Source organism: Diceros bicornis, chromosome 23, assembly GCF_020826845.1.
Source record: "Diceros bicornis minor isolate mBicDic1 chromosome 23, mDicBic1.mat.cur, whole genome shotgun sequence".
Taxonomy (NCBI): Eukaryota; Metazoa; Chordata; class Mammalia; order Perissodactyla; family Rhinocerotidae; genus Diceros; species Diceros bicornis.
In genome coordinates, this window is record NC_080762.1 from 16,295,973 (window position 1) to 16,316,213 (window position 20,241).

General features: G+C 33.6%; 1 long non-coding RNA gene across 1 annotated transcript in view; it reads left to right on the top strand.

Annotated features, from left to right (window-relative positions):
• Positions 1 to 19,878, top strand: part of LOC131420410 (uncharacterized) — a 66,676-nt gene extending 46,798 nt beyond the window's left edge. Inside the window, exons 3-4 of the long non-coding RNA XR_009223530.1 lie at positions 18,365 to 18,404; positions 19,573 to 19,878. This is a non-coding gene — a long non-coding RNA (uncharacterized LOC131420410). The remainder of the gene's footprint in view (positions 1 to 18,364; positions 18,405 to 19,572) is intronic.
• Positions 19,879 to 20,241: the final 363 nt, after the last annotated feature.

Sequence of the window (20,241 nt, forward strand, 5' to 3'; positions counted from 1 at the left end):
AAGTTTTCTTTATTTCTTAATTTATTATGAATTTGTAAATCAGGAATGATGTTGAATATTTTCAAATGATTCTTCTGCATGTATTGAGATGATCATGTGATTTTTATATTTTTTATTGGTTAATTGGTGAATTGGTGATTTTCAATTATTGGATCAAAATTGCACTCCTACGTAAACCCCAGCTGATCCTGATGTACTACCCCTTTTATATAGTGCTGGATTTTATTTGATAATATATTGTTAAAGATTTTGCATCTGGTTTATGAGAGATATTTGTCTCTAGTTTTTTTTTCTTGTAATATATATGATCATAGCATCAGAGAAAAGCTTAGATTAGTGATTTGAGAACTTTCTTTTAAGCTACTTGCATTAATATATTCAAAGTGAGTTTCTAGTAGACAGCTATGGTTGTTTTGTTTTGTTTTGCCATTCTGACAATGTCTGTTTATTATTTCTGGATTGATAGTTTATGTCTTTAAACACTTTAAAAATATTGTATCACTTCCTTCTGTCTTCCACGGTTTCTGGTGAGAAATCTACTGTCATTCAAATCATTGTTCCCCTATAGGTAATGCATCATTTTCTTCTGACTGCTTTCAAGATTTCATCTTGAAAATTTCTCACTGGTTTGATTACGATGTGTCTGAACATGGATTTCTTTGAGTCTGTTTTGTTTGGGGTTAAGTTATATTCTTAAATCTGGAAGGTTATGTCTTTCACCAAATTGAGAAGTTTATCACCATTATTTCTTCAAAATATTTTTTTCGCATTGCAGTCTATGTATGTTGTTTAGGGTATAGTAGCTATTTACAAAATGATGCAAACTTCTAGAAAACAATTTGACACTACATATCAAGAATATTAAAATAATTCATGTATTTTGATCCAATTATCCTTTTAGAAATCTATCCTAAGGAAATAATCAGAGCAGTTATCAAGTATTTACAAACAAAGTTACCCTTCCTAACATTATGCATGAGAACAAAACATTCAACTCTATATAAATGTTCAGTAATAAGGAATTTAGGCAGGTAACCTATTATCATCAAAGCAAAATTTAATGACAATAAGTACAGCTATTATACTCAGGTAAGTATTTACTGAGTATTCAAAAGAGATATGTGGCTTATGCTGAGTATTGTGGTGATCACTATAACATACAAATATAAGACCTTTTCTTTGATCTCTAAATAGAAAAATCATACAAATAAATATAAAAATTAAATAATAAAATATTATTAAAATAGTATGAGGTGTTAACAAACATTGAATTATTTGTGGAGAATTTTAAAGCAGTTGGATCTTAAGTTTGTGGAAGAACTTAGATATAAATTATTAATTTATATGTGAGATTTCTTTGTTTTGTTTTCTTTATTCTACATCACATTGGATAGTTCAATGCAAACAATGAATAACATCATCAATGTTCAAGTTCTCAAGTCTTTTCAAATACCTAATATAAGTAGCATATACACTTTATTTCTCTTCCATTAACTTGTGAAATGAAAGATTATTAATGTTATTTTTAGGTAAAGTGATTCATAGAAATGTTTATTTTTGTCATTATTGCTGTTATTACTATTACTATAATAATTATCTGTCTCATGGTATATTCCTAGAGAGTCACAGGAAATGCAGGTAGGAAATGCATTTATCTAGTATGACCGGAGACAAGAAATAACAAGAAAAATAGAAACTGTTTGTTTATTCTATTTATCTGCATTAAAAAATGCCTTCATGTAGGCACGTCAGTGCTCACGTGGGGCTCCATTATTATTGGGTCCCCTTTATCTTTCTGCTCTGCTATCTTTGTCTTCCACATTCACAGATTCCTTCTGTCTAACACAACTGAGGGAGTTCCAGCCACCCTGTATACATTTAATACGAGAAACGTAAAAAAAGACACTCACAAGCTTTCTGCTCCAATTTCCCAATTTGAGGACCTGTTAAGTTACACGAAATAATTTCTATTTGCATCATTAGCCAGAAATTTTTCACATGGGCGCAGAGCCCTACAAGAGAAGCAGAAATATAGAGACTTTAACTGAGTTATTATTTTTTAAAATTTGCTTATAAGAATAAAAGAGAGAATAAAAATTGAGACTGCACTTAGCAATCTCTGCTACAATTTTACTGATTTTCAGTGTTTAGCAACTGAAATACGTCCAGAACACCCTTTAACATTGAGATTACCATTTTTCTGGATGCTAAACTATCATTAGGTCCATTGAAGACATATTTAGAGAGGATGTTCATAATACATACTCTTCATAACCTTATTAGGACTAATTTTAAGGAATTCTTCTGTTTGATTATGGAGAAAATGGAAAAAAACCTCTATTCTAAATTAGACTATTCCTGAATCAATTCAATGAGAAATCAAATGTTATTCAGATACCAACCATAACCCAATTCAAAGGGCCCTTTTGGTTATTTATTTCTCTTTTAAAACATCTGAATTAACTAAGAAAAGATAATATACAAGATCTTGTCATCTTCCAAAATTTCACATTATCTATTTGGAGAATATTGATTATACACTGTGGCAGGCAATGGTGGCTGCCCGCATTACAATCATTCTTTTTCTTCCTTCCTAATGGAATCTCCATTGCATTTGGCTTTAGGAGCCATAAACTTCAAGAGAGATTGGTTACTTCCAGACTTTAGGGGTTGAGCCTTGATTAGTCTAAGTCAGTCATGAAATGTTAATCCTACTCTTATTTGCTGGGGATTAGGCTAAGATTGGACAGGTGACAAAATTCTGGTCAATTAGCTGTTATGGGATATCTGTTGCAAGCATTCTTGTTAAGGTTTAATAATTCTTAAAAATGAAGAGGAGGAACTGTTACACTCTCTTTTCCTCTTCTGGTTTTCTCTCCCCTCTCCTCAAGGATAAAATGCTTGAAACTTCATGAAGCCAACTTGTGATCATGAGGAGACAAGCTTGAGACAGCCCATCCTCAAAGGGCTGAAGATGGCAAAGTGAAAAGATAGGAAAAAACCTAGAACACTAATAATGTTGTTGAGCCACTGAAATAGACAATCCTGGAAGTGATCTATCTCTGAATTTATTATTTACAAGGGATAATTCCTTTTTTTTTTTAATGATTAAGCCACTGAATGTTGGGCTTTCTATTAAATACAGTTGAAAATATCCTATCTGATACAGACTTCTCTTATTCACAGGGCACTGGGCTTCATTTTCAGGTATCACTCTCCAGAACTGCAAATATCCAGATGACGATTTAGCATTCAGCTGGGAAAAAGGGGTATCACCATTCTTCTCTCAAAATCGTCATGCTCCTTTCTAGACATTTTGTTAAGAGCCCTGTTTACATTTCTTTAAGGGCTGTGTCTGTTTTTTCAAGTCTCAATCTTGTTAAACACAGAAATCATAGCATAAAGTTTGCTCTGGAAATTAAACAGCAAGCTTTCTGAATTTTCCCAGCAACTTGATTCGAGAGTGAGGTGCAGACAATTATCTCTAGAAGAACTATTTTTTAATCAATATTATAAAGAGATACAAAGTAAAAACTAGTATAAATCTATCATGACTTCAAAAAACTCTCATTTATTATTCTGAAAAATTCTGCAAGAGCCTAGTTCAATTGATTCTAATTTTGAAATCAAAGTTTTTAATTTAATATTTACTTGATAACAAGTGATCTCCTTAGTTTTCTTCTTGCTTACAGTAGAGTTCTGGGTCACAGTGAACAGCTTTAATCGCATATATAACTGAGGAAAGTTAAATTAATTCCATTATTTTCTAAGTTTCAGTTTAGCAAAGATCCATCACAGTTCATTCACAGTTCATTAAACAAGTAATTTTTTTTAAAAAATATACAAATACATCAATAACTTGAAATGTAAAACTAATGAGGTCAGATGTATGAATCACAAAAATATCATTTCATTCAAACGTTACACAATCCTATAGTTACTTAAAATTACCCTTATGACACTTGTCTCAGGATTTTTATTGCCAATCTTAAAGGTCAATCACATTTAGATCAGGAAAGATTTTTGTGCTTTGATTTATAATGTGCAGAATGTATCCAAGTGACATTTTGGAAATACTTTATGAATAGACCTTTAATAATTTCTTACAGTTTAATAAATGCCCTTTTTCTTATTGTTAGTGGAATTTACACATGAAAATTAAGCACTGATTAATGAGCTTCCTTTTATGAGAAGAAAGATTGCCAAAAATTCTTCTCTACGAGCATTTCTCAATAAGTAATCAGTTCTACAGATAATCTTATTTAATTGATCGTAAATCCAATGATAACCCTAAGGTTAAGATTACTCAAATTTCTGGTGGCCTACCTTCTCAGAACTTTAGTTTACTTCTATTAAAGTTAACAAACTTAGCCACTGTAACGCATAAAGGCCAAAGATTCAGTGACTTTTATTTAGAAATAAAAGTTAATCTCTTATTTACGTAAGTGTCCATTGCAGGTTGACTGTGTGTGTTTGAGTGTGTGTGTGTGTGTGTGTGTGTGTGTGTGTGTGTGTGTGTAAGAGACAGAGAGAGAGAGAGAGAGAGAGAGAGAGAAACAGCAGAGAGGGATTCAGGTCAGGGGCATTCTGGCTCTGTAGTAATTTAGAGGCCCAGGTTCCAGTGAACTTTTAAGGTGTGGTTTCCAGCCTCCCCGAGCATTATCCAGCGTGAAGAAGGGTAAAGCAGAGAAAGGGTAAAGAAACTACACCTGCTCTCCATTTGTCTCAAATATGTGACTACTTCACTTAAATTTGTTTGGGGACAACTATTCATTTGGCACCACCTTGATGCAAAAGGACTGGGACACATAGTTTAGCTTTGTGTTCTAAAGAAAAGGAAATGGATTTGGTGATGATCTTGCCAGCCTTGCCATATCTGTTATCCAAACATTATAGTAATGATAGCCTTCATGTTTGTCAAACAGTATCCGGCACATCATAGACCATCTATTAATGTTAGTTTCTATCTCTGTCTCAATCCAAAGTAATGTTTTCAAATAGAAATAGACACATTTTATTATTGTCTCTTCTATTTTAAGGTAAATTGAAATCCATAAAAAACCTTTTTTATATGAAAGAAATTAGTGATAACTTGCGCTTACTGGAATATTTAGTCTTAACAAAATATGAAATTTTAATCAATTCTCTTATTCTCTTGCAGAGCTTAGTTAATAAAAATGATTTAAATAAATCTTTATCTTAGAGACATTTTATATGCGCATATATATATATATATATATATACATATATATATAAAATCAATCCCTCTATTATAACGTGGCCTACGGAGGGAACTTATGCTTACAGCTAATACTATAGGTTATAATTTTCACTATTTTTTTGTGAAATTATTTTCTTTTCTCAGATTATTTTTTATGGTTGGCAATTTATGTTAGCATCTAAGACTACACTGCAAAACTGAACAAAAAGACATTCTAAACCATTTGAGTACAGGGAACAGTTTGAGACATGGTGCCATCTGAAGCGCTGTTTCTCAAACTGCAGGTCTCAAACCCTTCAGTGCATCCAAAAATGAATTTAATGGGACATGACAAGCATGCTCATGTAAATAAAATAACACAATAGAATACAGTAGAAAATGGACGAGTGTGTCATATATATTATAAGGGTAAGAATTTTCACTAGAAACTTTTACTTTAGTAATTCTTTTGGGGTATGTATATGTGTAATGTATTTTTTGCCTTAGATTATTGTAAAAATGTTTCAAAACTATTTGTATTATTTGCAAATACATTCTTACATGTAGGAAAAGTTTCAGGATAATCTCATTCAAATAGCAATTGAATCCAGTCTAATAATTTTACTGGAAATTAATATTCTATTAAATTTTAATGGAAATATTCCTAATGTGTTATTACATAACAATTTATTTTCTACGACTGAAAGTAAAGCTTATAACACCAGTTCCTAAAAGTTCTATTCCATTATTTAGCTTTGTGATCTTGAACAATTTATTTGACCACGTTAGCCTCAAGTGAAGGAAAAGTGGATTATTAGTCTTCAAGTTCCATCCAAAACTAATTTTCTTAAATGCCTTGTTTTTAAATATATTAATGCCCTCTGGGGCTGTTAAGCTTCAAAGGCCAGCTCCTCCAAGTTAGCGTTTTCAAGGTTTCATCTTCCAACCATATTCCTAGTTCTATTGTTGTTCTGTTATACTAGAACTAGGGCTATTGATTCAGAAGACTAATATCTCACAGAATTCCAAATGAATTCCTATATTAACAGACTTCAAGACTTATAGCAAGAAAAGCTCATGAATATATGATAACTATCACCCGTGTCATGATTTTTGTTATTTTCAAGTCAGTCACTATATGTTTAGAGTTGATAGATTTCAAGAAAAGAGAGACACCATCCTGAGTACACTGTATATAGATTTATCCTATCATCTATTTTTTTCCGTTCATCCTCCACTTTGTACTCTTTTTCTCTCTTCATTTACAATATTCAAATATTTTAAGCATTTTTTGATGTAAGCTTATGCAGGAAACATTCTTTTATCCTTTTGTTTGTTACCCTTGAGATTACTTTATGCATCTTTAATGTATTAGAAACAGTGCTAGGAACACAGAAATTTTGTGCCTTTTATATTTTCTTTTTTTGTGTGATCTTATTAATGCAGTGCACATATATGTGTGTGTACAGCACTATTGTTATTCATTTTGATTTATTTTATATAGTTAGTTCTCATCAAGATATATCCACATAATTACTAGTTCCATTGCTATTCAGCTATTCATTCCTTCATTTACTTTTACATTTCTTTCTAGAATAACATTTCTTCTCTCTAAGGTAAAAAACAATACCCAAAACAACAACAACAAAAAAACCTTTCTTAATTATTTGTTCTAGTGCTAGTATGCTAGCAATGAAATCTCTCACATTTTATTTTATTTTACTTTGAGATTATTTTATTCTATTTTGAGATTATTTTATTCGTTTGAAATTACCTTTATTTCATTATCATTTGCTTTACAATTCTAGTTTGGCAGTTCTTTCTATTTAGCATTTTAAATACCCTATGCAATTATTTTCCACTTTTATTTTTTGTTACTGGGAAGCAATTGCTGCTCCTTTGAAAGCAATATGTCCTTGTTCCCTGGTCCATCTTTGTATTTTTCCTTTGTCTTTGTTTTTAGAAGTTTTACTATGATGTGCCTAGTTGGGATTTCTTTACATTTATTCTACTAGAGTTCATAGTATTTTTTGTATCTGTGGATTGGTTTCTCTCATCAGTGTTGAAAATTCTCAGTTACTATCTCTTCAAATATTGCTTCTGCTTCCTCATCTTTTAGAGATACAATTACACATATTGTAGACATTTTTATGTTCCTATGTGTTTCTTTGCTTTATCCTGTATTAGTTTTCTTTTGTCTCTCTGTGTTTCAGCCTGAATATTTTCTAATGACTTTTAGTTCACTGGTCTCCTCCTCGGCTGAGTCCAATCTGATCTCCAATGGTCGATTCAGTGATTATTTCATTTATTGGTTTGCATCAATTCCAAGGCATATAGCTCTCTAGGTGTCCCAACTGAAAGAGAATTTTTACTATGACCCTTTTTGCTTGGTGCTCCCTTATATCCATTTATGCACTGTAATAGTACATAAAGTTAGCTCAGTTTTCCAGCTATTTTCTAATTGATTTCTTAGGTTGTTTCCACATATAACATAAGGTTGAGCAAACACCTAAAGGAGAAAAAGATTATAGACCATAACATCAATGTCTCTTCATGCCCCATCTCCCTGGGATCTTCCCTTGCCCACAAGTCTTATCTGCTTTCATAGCTCAAACTTCAGTGTTTGTGTCTCTGTCCCCACGAGGTTGCCAAAAACTCACTGCCTTCTCTGCCTCTTATCCACTGCCTTCTGATTGTCTTAGCTTAATACCCTGCTTCAGGTAAAAGTCATCAAATGATCCAAGGGCAATGCCAATATGTCATGTTTAACAAACAAAATAAAACTATTTTCTCAAGGATCTTTGCTCCTCAAGCCCTGATTGCCTCAGCAGCTCTTCTGTGACTTCAAAAAGACTTTTCTAGGGGCCGGCCCGGTGGCGCAAGCGGTTGGGTGCGCGCGCTCCGCTGCGGCGGCCTGGGGTTCGCTGGTTCGGATCCCGGGCGCGCACCGACACACTGCTTGGTAAGCCATGCTGTGGCGGTGTCCCATATAAAGTGGAGGAAGATAGGCACCGATGTTAGCCCAGGGCCATCTTCCTCAGCAAAAAAGGAGGAGGATTGGCGGATGTTAGCTCAGGGCTGATCTCCTCACAAAAAAAAAAAAAGACTTTTCTAATCCATTTTTCAGTTTGTGGCAGAAACATTAGTCCTCTATAAGACATTCTGTCATATCCAGAAGGAAAATTCCTGTGGTTTTAATTTGCATTTGCTGATTTCATATCAAGACAAGTATCATTTCATGTTTTATTGCCCATTCATATTTCCACCTTTATGAATTTTCAGTTCACAACTTTCCACTAAATTGTTGAACTTTTTCTTGTGATTGGTAGAAGTTATTTATATATTTGGGAAAATAATATATTATAAACTTTATGTGACATGCATATTTTCTCCTAGAATATGGGCGTATTTTTCACCGTTTAAAGGTGTCTTTAGTAGAGCAGTTGTTTTAAGATGTCAGATTTGTCAATCTTGGCACTTAATGATTTATTCATATCTTGTCATAATTTAAGTAGGAGGCTTAATTATTTAAGTTTTGGTCTTTCCTTTATCTAGAAAAAGCATTAAGAGCTACAAACTTTCCTCAAAATATGACCCAGACGCATCAAAAGTTTTGAGGTGTTTTAGGTTAAACCATAAAATTACCATTTGTGTAGGTCAAAATGGTTGACTAATGACACTGTCATATAACTAAACCTAAAAAATATGAACAGTTTCAACCATTATTTCATTTGTTCTATTAAGATATAATTTAAATACAGTAAAATTCATCCTTTTTAGTGAACAGTTCTGTGAGTTTAACAAATGCACACAGTTGTGTAACCATCAACTTAATCAGAGTATAAAATATTCCATCATCCCTCCAAAATTCCTATTCCTGCTTGTAGTTTAAACCATCCCAAACTTCCAACCACTGATCTGTTTTCTGTTTCTTTCTTTTTGCCTTTAAAAAATATTGTGTAAAATAATCTTATAGTATGTAGCCCTTTGAGTCAGCTTTCTTTAACTTAGCGTAATACTTTGGAGAGTCTTTCGTGTTGTCATGTACCAATAATTCCCATTTTGTTGTTGTTGTTTTTTTGGTACTGAAGATTAACCCTGAGCTAACATCTGTGGCCAATCCTCCTGTTTTCGCTGAGGAAGATTGGCCCTGGGCTAACCTCCATGACCATCTTCCTCTACTTGATATTTGGGACACTGGCCACAGCATGGCTTGATAAGCAGGGTGTAGGTCCACATCTGGGATCTGAACCTGCCAACCCCGGGCAGCCAAGGTGGAGTGCGTGAACTTGACCACTAAGCCACCAGGCTGGCCTCCTAGTATTGTTTTTTGTAACTGAATAGTATTCTGCTTTGTAAACATATCACAGTATGTTTATGTATTCACCAGTTGAAAGACATTTAGGTAGTTTCCAGTTTGGGGTGCTTATGAAAAAACGCTATAAGCATTCTCATCAGGATTTGTGGGAACATATGCTTTCTTTTCACTTGGGTAAATATTTGGAATCTGTATTTCTGAGTCATATGGTAATTGTATGATTAACTTTTAAAGAAAAGGCAAAACTATTTTGTAAAGTGGCTGCACAATTTTGCAATCCAATCAGCAGTGTATAAAAATTCCTATTGCTTCAAATCCTGCCCAATAATTGTTATTGTCAGCTTGTTTTTTTTGTTTTTTGTGTTTTTTGCCATTCTAATAGATGTATAGAGGTAAGTCCTTATGGTATCAATTTGTGTCTTTTCATGTGCTTATTTATTATCTATATGTCTTATTTGTTAGAATGCCTCTTCAAATATTTTGCCCACTCTTTTTTATTAGGTTGTATGTTTTCTTATTCTTGAATTTGGAAATTTCTTTATATATTCTGCATACAAGTCTTTTATCAGATATGTGGCTTGCAAATATTTTCTCCCAGTCTGTATCCTGTCTTTACAATCTGTTAAGTGTCTCTTGAAGAACAGAAGTTCTTAATTTTGATGAAGTATATTTTATCACTTTCTTCTTTAATGGATTATGTTTTGGTGTTGTATCTAAGAAATCTGCTGACTCAGGTAAAAAAGATTTTATTCTACGTATTCTGCCAGAAGTTTTATAGTTACTGGATTTAACTTGAACTCTATGATTCATTTTGAGTTAATTTTTATATGATGTGTGAGGTATGAAGTGAAATTGCTTTTTTTTTTGCATATGGATACCCAATTGTTCCAGCTCCATTTATTGTATCAATTATTCTTTCTCCATTGACTAACATTTATATCTTTTGTGAAAATAAAAAATCCATGTATATGTTAGTCTATTTTTCATTTTTATTCTTTTTCACAGATATATTTATCTAACCCTTTACCAATATCACATTGTCTTCATTACTGTAGTTTTATAATAAGTTTTGAAACCAGGTTGTGTGAGTCCTTCTTCTTTATAACTATTTTTGAAGAATGTATATTAGACCTCATTATTTTGCCTTGCATGTGTATTAATCTGTCCTTTGTAGTTTCAACTGACTTAGCAGTAATTTCTTCAGAGTTATTTCCTAATTCACAAGTTTTCTCCTCATAAACGTATATTCTGCTTGTTAACCTTCTTTGGGTTATTAACTTCAGTGATTATATCTACTACTTCTGGAAATTCTATTTGTTCTTTTTTTAATCTTGGTCGTCATTTTGGAAAGTCAGTTGTTTTCTTTTTCTGTTTTTTATTTCCTCATTTGTTTCTTTGTTATTGCATTCTGTATCTAAAATTTCAATATGTGGGGTCATTATAAATCTGAATCTGCTATTTGAGAGTCTTACTGACGACTCTTGCCCATGGTGTATTGTTTTTTCTTGTGCTTTTTATTCTGAATCCATGTTATCTGTAGAAATTCCATGAGTCCTAAAATGTGTTTCTCCAGAGAGAAAGTGTTTTTGCTTCTTCCAGGTATCTGGTAAGATAACCATCTATAACTATTTTAATTTAACTATTGGCTAGCATTTGCTGTACCAGACAGGGTGTGTATATTTGAACCCTCAAGATTTGTGAGGTTGGACAATTTGTTAAGGGTTCTCAGAGAAGTGATTTGTTTCCTACTTGGATCTGAGATCAATAGCAGACAAGTTTCCTCAAAATAGCCCTTTGCCAACTGGTGAAATTTACAGACACACACATACACCTGTACTAACGATATATTTCTTCAAAATCCTTTATTTTTGTAGAGCTCTCATTTCAACCTCTACCTCACATGATATCTCAAATGCCTCCAGGTTACCCACACTTTCAGGAGCATGCTGATCCTTTTTATTTCAACTCCCTCTTAATTTGATTACTGGGAATTTTTAAAATTTTACTGAATTCAGAATTGTTTATTATTAATTTAATGTTTCTAGATTTATTTTAAAGACAGATTTTTATACACATAGCACCCCCCTCCTATTGCTCAGGATAATTAATTGATTACAGGAGATACTAAGCTATCAACTCTTGCTGGAGAAGAAAGCAGAGAAACTTAGCCTTCAAGAAGAAAAGAACAGAGAAAACATGTAAAGAGGAGGTATGAATAGTACAGATGACATTCCAAATGACATTATAATTTCTAGCTCTTGTCCACACTAGATTTGTGATTAAAGAAGACATATCTATGCCCTTATAATGCTCCTTCTTCTTCTTCAAGTGGTCTGATGCTTTCAAAAAACATTCCTAATGCCAGTTCTGAGCAGTCTTTGCATGGATCCCAGAGCCCAGCTCCAGATGTTACTCTGCCTTTTGGTTTCACCAATTTTCGGGCTTGCCTCTGTCTTCCCTAGGATCAATGAATAGTCTGGGGGAATCTGGCACTTCAGAATCTCAGTTCATTTACTTTCTCGTTTGCATAAATCTATTATTCCACACAACACTTCATTTACCCTCACCCATGGCCAAATGTTAAACCCCGAATCACCTGAAAAATATTGAGCTCAGACATTCTGCCCTCTGTCCATATTTATTCTTTCAAGTTTGTACCCAATTACTTGGCACTACAGCTGGTTTTTCTTTTCCTTTTCTTTTCTTTCTCCCCCTACTCCACTTCCTCCTCTTCTTCATCATCTTCTTTTTTGTCTTCATCTTTGTCTTCTTCTAAGTAGTGGGGTCCCCACTCGCTTGACTCCTCTACCTGCTCTCTGTTGCACAGGACTCTTTGTCTTCACCTTCTTCCTTTAGGTTAAATGGGTGATCGTTTAAACCACCCTCTGGCTAAAATCATCTAATTGTTCCCCATTAGTGTCTTGTCTCACTTTTCTGACAAATCTACAACACTGGATCTCTCCAAATGTCTATCTTCTAAAAAGCCTATTTCCAAGCTGCTGAACACTACTAGACATAGACATACCATCACCTTGTTGTCACTAATATTTATGCTCTTTATACTAAAGTGTATCCTCCTTGCTGCCAGAAAATCCTTCTCTGATTTTCTTTTCATATCTTTCATTCATCTTGCAAAATGCCTGTTCCAGATGAGATCCACTATCCCAAGACATTAATTCAATTGCCCTTGTTTTTTGCAAATATCTCACCTGTACTTTTTTTCCTTACCTATACTTTATAGAGATAAAAGACATAGAGAAGAGAACTCCTTCAATATTCTGCCAGCAAACCTGCACTTATAGCCATCACAGTTATTCTATTTTAATATTCTAATTGTTATCCCCACCTTGCACTATGTGCTATCCTGTCTACCCCAACAGATGCCCTTTTTAAATAAGTATCCTCTTGCATCAATCTCTTATTCTCTCACATCCTTTCCATCAGTACTTAAATCTACTCGAGTCTGTCCTGTGTGAAAGAATAAATGAAAAGAAAGGCATTATTTGAAGCTGTTTCCTTCTTTTTTTTTTTTTTCTTTTCCCTCTCCCAGGCAAAATTATTTTTAAAATTTATCTACAGTCACTTTCTCCATCTCTTCAACTACTGATAATTCCTCTATCCTCCATTGTCTGACTTCAACCCTCACCACCTCAAGGAATTTGCCCTCAGCAGGGTCGCTGTTAGTTTGATTTTCCTTTAACTATCAGTGCTATTTCACATTGTTGATTCTTCCTCTTTCTTTAAATACCGTTTCCTTGGTTTCTATGATAGCACACTCTGACTTTTACTTCTCAAACTATTTTTCAGGTTTCTCTTATATGAACCTATCATTCAAATGACAAAGTTTCTGACTCTCTTATCTTCTTTTATATATAATATTCCTTGGAGATCTTATTTATTACCATGGCCTTAATTATCATTTCTATGATATATAGAACATAATATTATATAATATAATATAATTCTGAGGTTTAGGATCTCAACTGAAGGTTTAGGATCTCATCACCTCTTTTATACCACTATTTGGATGCTGAAACTTCACACATCCCCCAAAATAATCATTATTATAACCCTTCTAAATCCTGGTCCATCTTCTGTGTTTAAGACAACAAGTCAGCCCTTTGCCTGACTATTAACATTATCTTCAATTTTGGTCATTTTTCTTTGAATTTAAGGTCAAGATAATATTTCTTTCTGTTATTTGGACCCACGCAGGGCAAACTAGCAAATAGACAGTCAAACATGATAAACTGTCCTTCTTGGTTAATTCAGAATGTTGTCATTGGAGCACATGAGTGGGAAATTTTGCAAAGATTATTTCAAAGACTGAATAAAAGGCATGGTTTTGGTCCTCACAGTCTTTGAACATTTTTTATCAGTTCAAAAGTTGCCCTCAATTTTAATACTTACTCTACTTCAAAAAGTATTTTCTATTTTTCTGTAGTAGATCTTGGAGCAAATTTGCCCGTTAGTGTTAAACATGAGTTTCCAACTCAATTTCAATAATGGAAAGAATGGAGTCTTGTGCCTTGCTCACTAACCAGTCTGATTTAACAAAACATGCATTGAATCCCACTTCAAAATGAGAATCTTATGTAAATCAAACAGCTCTTACCTATTTATTGCATAAAAAAAATAACCTATTTGGCCCTCACTCACTTAAATGTTGGAGTCAAGAGAGAAATGACTCTCTAATATTTTGTCTATGTAATACTTTTTCTGCTCCTTGGGAGTAACTCCCCAGTCCTCCATGGTTTTGGTTCTGCCTTCTGGGAGGAACTTCACTTCCCATTACACTCCTCAGATATATCTGTAGGGGGCACTAGACAGTAAAACAGGAGCAAGAACAGCTTCTTTCTCAGTCTGCTTCCTGCCCATAGGAGAATGAAATAGTTTCAATTTATTATTAACATGGTACCAATAATATGTTAATATAAATGTACTATTATTGTATTTAATAGAGAACACTTAGTAAATAATACAGTATACCACACAAAGCCACCATAAAATTTTCACCTTTTTTATTTTTAGCTTTTTCCTCCCCAATTAACAGTTACTAAAAGAATCGTCTTCCTACATATTTGATAGATTTTTTTCTCTTGTTACTTGTCTATAAACATAGTCTATCTCAACACGTACATCTCAAACAGTCACCACAATATTGTCTCTTTTCATTATTCCAGTTCACTCTCCAAGGAAAATTGTTAAAATAATTTGGGAATTTTTGCATAAATCCCTTTTCTTGATGAAAATAATTGTGAGAAATTAAATAGTAGCAAAGAACTAAAAGAAAACCTAGGCCAGAAACTACCTGTGTAAGTCAAATATGCTTACTTATTTAAGGACACCGAGGAAGAAAGTACATTTAAGATCAACTTTAGGGAGATCAGCAATGTTCTCAAAGAGAGGTGCACGTGTCTAGGAGTTTGTATCTAGCCAATAGGGATACAGTGTAGGAGATATCAGCTGTGAAAATGAGGGCTACACTTGAACTTTTAGAAGCATAACTCTATTCCTCTAGGCCAAGATTTCCTTTCAGACATAAGACTAGGTGAATTCTCTATACATAGGATATTTGAATATATGCTAGAGATGAACTTACTGGGTCAGGTGTAATACATAAATCTCGTTTATACAACACATAACATGCATGCCAGTGTATAGTTCAGAGTATACTCAGGTATAAACATGATTTCATCCATCTGTGTCACTCTCAGACACACACACTCGGCCTTATCCAAGAACATTTATGAGCTTAATGCAGAATAATTAGAGTTGAATAGGTTACCAAAATGTGTCTAGGAATCAGGCTAACATTTCCTCAGGTAGCTGTGGTGCCCATTTGGCAGAGGGCTATTTGCCAGTAGAATTGCTTAATCATGAAATAGCCACATTAGACACTTTTTATTATTCACTGACAATCCCCCTCCCCCACCCCCGTAGATATTGTATAAAACCAAAGTGTGTAAGTTCTCATTTCCAACTAATTTAAGACGAATTGTAGGAAATGAGTAATAAGAAATAAGGACGAATAGGTAACAGAGCCCCCAAAATATGAGGACATTTAGGCCATTGATGGGATAATGACATTTACTCTGAGTGAAACTGAGAGCCAATTACAGGGGTTTTACAGAAAGGCGACATGATCTGACTTATTTTTTTAAAGTAGCACATTGACCACTGTGTTGAGAATAGATATTGACATTACTTTGCTTCTTACTTGAAGAAGGTATAGCTAATTCAATAATCAAGACAATGGCTTGGATCAATGTAGGAGCACTAGAGGTAGTGAGAAGCGGTAAGATTTGGGACATATTTTGATAGTAGAATCAATAGCATTTCTGATGGTTTAGATCCGTGTTGTGAGAAAAACAAAGAGCTAATGAGGGCTACTAGTGTTTTGTCCTAAGAAACCAGAATGATGGAGTTGCCATCAATTCCTGAGGAAGGTTGTAAGCTAAGAAGAACTGAAAGGGATGAGAATTTTGGATTTGGTCTTTCTGAGTTTGAGGTATCTTAACCATCTAAAGGGTAATACTGTTAAATTAAAAGTTATACATATTAGTTTAGATTTCAGAAGTGAGGTCCGGTCTGGGAGTTTGGGCATATACATAGTATTTAAAGCCATGATATCAGATGAAATCACCAAGGTAGTCTATGGGTATAGAGAAGATAAGAGAGAGGACTAAGAAAGAAGTGCAGAAGCTTGAGAGGAGATGGAGAAGGGACAAAATATGTGTTAGGAAATAAAGTATGGTGTCCTAAAAGCCAATTGAAAAAATATGTGAAAAACAAGTCATAAATTGTTTAAAATGTTACTTATTGGTCAAATAAGATGACTGAAAATCAAGCATCATATTTGGTAATGCTGAGTCACTGCTGATTTTGACAAAAGCAGTTTCAGTGGAATGATATGGTGAAAACTTGATTCAAGTGGACTAATGAGAGAAGGAGAGAAAAGGGATTAGACATCATTGATGCAGCTAACTTTTTCAAGATATTTCATTATATCAAGGAACAGCAACAACAAAAATGGAAATAGCTGTCGGGGAAAGTAGGATCACTTTTCACCTGCATCTATTTCAAATGGTGGCTTATTTTGGAGCAATATGATGATAATTTTGAGAAAAGAGGTTGGGGAATTAGTGATGCTGCTTTTGACGGAGCACACATTCCATAGAACATAGTGCAATGGTTTCAGGAGTTGGAGCTAGGTAGGAAATGGAACAAAATAAGAATGTGTTAAGCTTGTGTGTATTAATATAACACAGTCACAGATGAAGGACAGTGTGGGTTTTAGAGTTTTGTTTCGTTTTTTGACAAACAGAAAAGAAATACATGATATTAATACACTAGGAAACAGTGACAAAAAAATGTGAAATATATTTCCCATAATTATCCAGCTAGTAAGTTGGAAGATCCAGATTTGGAACATATTTTATCTGAAGAGTTATGCACTTAACTGCTGTACAATACTACCAATATTAAATGCGGGGGGGTTGATTCAGGCTTCATGTTTTTCTATAAGCAGACATTCATTGTTTACCGTTACTATCTCTCTGCTTTTAACATCTTTTTCTTTAAGTTAATTTCAATGGATATTTGATATAAATTTACGTCTTAGATTGAGTTTTGTTAAAGACACTCCAGTGTAATCTGGAGGCAAAGAGAGCCAGGAACTTGTCTGACTGTGTTTGTATCTTCTGTGTGTTTTATACAGATGCTTCAGTGGAGGTCTGCCCGTCAACAAGGGAGAAGACCCACCATTCCAAGTTTTCTGTTACTATAGTTGCAGAGAAATCCAAGGGCCCTCAAGGAAACTGTTGTCATATTTTCTAACCCTCAGTGGGAAAGGGATCCCAGGGTTAGGGCTCACCATCAGCCTCATGACTCACATTTCTTTCTAGACGTACAATCTTCAAATGGGGCTAGTGAGTTTTGCCACAATCCTTTCAACTCACTTCTCAGGATGCTATTTGTCTCAGAATTAAGGGTTTTGTAGTTAGGTCTAAGAGCTTCTTCATTCAGATCACAATCATGAGGCACAGGAAGTTTTTGAACTTTTTGGCTTATGGAAAACTCCTTTCTTAAATTTTCAAGGGCACTTGAAGTTTTTGACAAGTGTATCCCCTCGGCCATTTCCCTCACAGTCTCTGAGTTGCATATATGTGCTATGGGTGGGGGGATGGGCTTGTAGGTGACAGTAAAGGAAATTGTCTTAGATTCCCATGCTGAGTGTTCATTATTGAAAGGGGAATATAATGTGGTTAGCAAATCAAAAAGAAAAAAAAATAAAAAATCAAGGATTCAATAGACTAATAAAGAAATTTTAAGTCAGGAAGACTTTGCAAGAGGTCTATTTTATTGATATTTAGTTCTTTGACATTTTACCATTTGTTTTGGATGAGTTATAGCCAATAAGATGCCACTTAACTAAAATATTGCAAGCCTCGTCATATATATCTGATAATTTCTCCTTGTTTTCTCTTGGTTGTTATTGACATATTTATCATCATCCAAATTGTGAGAGACAATATCAATGTAAACAGCAATTTACCCTTTGTAGAACAGCTTTAATATAATAATGATATTTCTTGTCATAACAAATTACTGTTTATCTCATCCATCTCCTCTTAGACTATGGCCCTTCAGCTCTCTCCTACTTACAGAAAATATCTGTCAATATGATCACATATAAGTTATGATGTATTACAGAATAAGTGAATTTTCTTGGCTACCAGTTTCAAGTGACAGGTTCAATTAAGAATGTTTATTCTTGTATGTTGTATTTACCACTTAGTCTGTCTTCTTTCAAACTAATTTTCTTTGTAAAATCTCATCAACAGGAGGAAATTCATCCAGACACTGCAAAAGGCTACTAAAAAGGTAAAGTATATTTTTGTGTTCTTTGCTTTACTAAACTTATGACAGAAAACGTTTAACAAATTTAGTGTGATTATATAATTACAAATTGACAAAGAATCATCATAGAAAAATAGATGAAATGTCTTCTATAAAACTTGACATAATTCAGATAAAAATATTTATTCGTAGAAGGAATTAAATTATTTTTTAAATATTAACATAAAATAAAATAGGGGTGAATACAACCTTTTATGTAATTTTGTTTCTAAATTAATTTTCCATCTCATCTACTAAAGAAATGACACATGAAGATGGTTCTAATTTCTGTGTGACCATGTTAGGCAGAGAGTGCACATTCAGAGCTGACTTCACTGATAATATTGTTCCAGGGTTAACTTTATCTGCATCCCAAGAAGATGAAAGAAAAAATGTAGCATAATGATTGGTATCACTTTTCCTTGAATAAATGAGTACTTAATCCAGTGAACTCTAATTAAACATTTTAATATTCTTTACCTTATTCTCTTATATCCTCCCAGCCCAGAAGTGACACTTGCTAGAAACACCTTTGAAAATTAAATCAATTATAACCTTCTTTGAATTTGAGTTAAGACTGTTATCTTGCTTTCTTTTTTCCCTCTGGAAAATTATGCAAAAATATATGCTAATTTTTCTTGTATCCCTAGATAAAATTTATTTTTCATCTAGCTATTTTCCAGCAAGAACAATAAACCTGAGATGGTAATACTAAAATTGAGTTATTTCATTACTTGCATTTCTACATACTAGCAACACTGATACATTATTGTGAACATTCCTAGAGTCAAGAATTTTTTACTTTAATTTTGTAACATATTTTTATCTTAAAATTCCTTATTCGCAAGGTACAATATTGTACTGTTTATTCATATACTGTGAACCTAAATAAGCAATAAAATGTCTTGAATACAAAACCAATTTTTACTGCTTCTTGAAATTTAAACTACATAAGCTACCAATTAGAATTTGCTTGTGTTCCAAGAGATAATGCATAAAAAAGTATCCAGTTAATCTAAGTTACTTTTGTAGTAAATTATGTTTAATATCTTTTTTAAAGATATATATCAATATTTAAATAATTCCACCAAGTCTTTACGTGTTTTCAAAGTACTTTTTTCCTGGAGATCATCGGTACCATGTCTTTTTCTAGGCTGTGTCCTACAGGAAGGCAGACACTAATGCTTCATAAAAGGAAAAAATTCATGACCTAAGCTCAAACTCACAAGGACATTGAAGAGAATTAATTGAGATAAGTGAAAAAAGACTGGACTCTTACAAATAGAAAAACCCTCAAGAAACCGATGAACAGGGAAAAAGTATTCAAATATCTTTAAAGCTTTCCGGGGACCCTGCAGTGCACAAAGTTAGTCGCACTCTATAGTATTTTACCAAAAATTCTCAGCAAGCTCACATGTACTGAATTAAATATCTCTAAACTTTGTCACAATAAAATGATTTGCTTATACTTCCTTGTATGTAAACAACTTTGTATTTTCTTATCAAGAAACACCCAATGAGAACACCTCTGAGCAACTTACTGTGCTAATTTCCACAAAGCAAGGACACAGACCTCAGCCAATTCATTTTCTGTTTGCCAATTCTTACTTGTCTAAAAAGAGTTTCCAAAAAACTCTAGGGAACCAGAAGAGTGCCTGTGTAACAAGGATTTATAAATGCCTAGGCCTGTCTGATGGGGGATTTGTGAAAGGAGTCGGGTGAATGAAGTTGTTGAGTAGATGGGGCAGAGAGGAACTCCAGTCAGCATGACCATTATCAACTTGTGACCTTCATCAAATAGCAGTAAAAATACTCTCTCTCT